At 41.7% G+C, this 900-nt stretch overlaps 1 protein-coding gene across 4 annotated transcripts in view; it reads left to right on the top strand.

Moving 5' to 3' along the window:
* Smad4 (SMAD family member 4) overlaps positions 1–900 on the top strand; it is a 54,412-nt gene that overhangs the window by 50,146 nt on the left and 3,366 nt on the right. The window lies entirely within an intron of this gene.

The following is a 900-nucleotide window of genomic DNA, read 5'->3' as shown; positions in this document are numbered from 1 at the left end:
AGTGGAGGGAGGGGGAGAAGAGTGGGAGGAGGGGGAGGGAAATGGGAGGCTGGGAGGAGGTGGGAATTTTTTTTTCTTTCAATAAAAAAAAGATATACAAATTTAAAAAAGGGGGGATAAAGTGTCATTGGCCCTTCTTCATTATGTCAGTCTTCTCTTTTTGATGAGAAATGACTTACCGGGTCTTTCTTAATTCCTCTTGAAAGGAAGATGACTACCTGGAAGGCTTAAAGCAAAACAGTAACATCTGTTAACAGCAAGCTGTATAGTTACCTTATGAAAGTATGTGGACTTAATATTTCTATTTTATGGTTAGGCTCTGAGGAGGTTAAGAACTTAGCACGTGTAACTCGTTGGTGGACAAAACTGGCTCTTTAAAAATTTGTAAACATTTTCAAACATGAAAATAGAAACCATTTCCATGAATTTCCATATAACCATCACTTAACTAAAATAGTTATGTTCTTATACTTGTTTGGTTTACCTTTTATAAAAAAATTTCCTTCTCTGGAAGATTTGAAGAAAGCCTTAGTTTTGTTACTATGTTTTGGGTTCTAAAGTATACTTTTAAAGATGTGGGTGAGAAGCCGGGAGAGAGGACTCCGTGGTTAAGGGAACTTGTTGATCTTCCAGAGGGCAAGGCTGGGTTCTGAGCACCCACATGAGGTGTCTCCCAACTACATGTAACTCTAGCTCCAGGGAATCAGACACCCTCTTGTAGCTGTCTTGGGCATCTGCATACACATTGCGTGCACCCAGACAGACACATACAGAAACACACATGCACTAAAGTAAATCGAAATATAAAGCCGGGCGTTGGTGGCGCACGCCTTTAATCCCAGCACTCGGGAGGCAGAGGCAGGCGGATCTCTGTGAGTTCGAGACCAGCCTGGTCTACAG

This window comes from Microtus ochrogaster, chromosome 18 (assembly GCF_000317375.1).
Source record: "Microtus ochrogaster isolate Prairie Vole_2 chromosome 18, MicOch1.0, whole genome shotgun sequence".
Taxonomy (NCBI): Eukaryota; Metazoa; Chordata; class Mammalia; order Rodentia; family Cricetidae; genus Microtus; species Microtus ochrogaster.
This window is presented reverse-complemented; position numbering and strand designations above follow the sequence as displayed.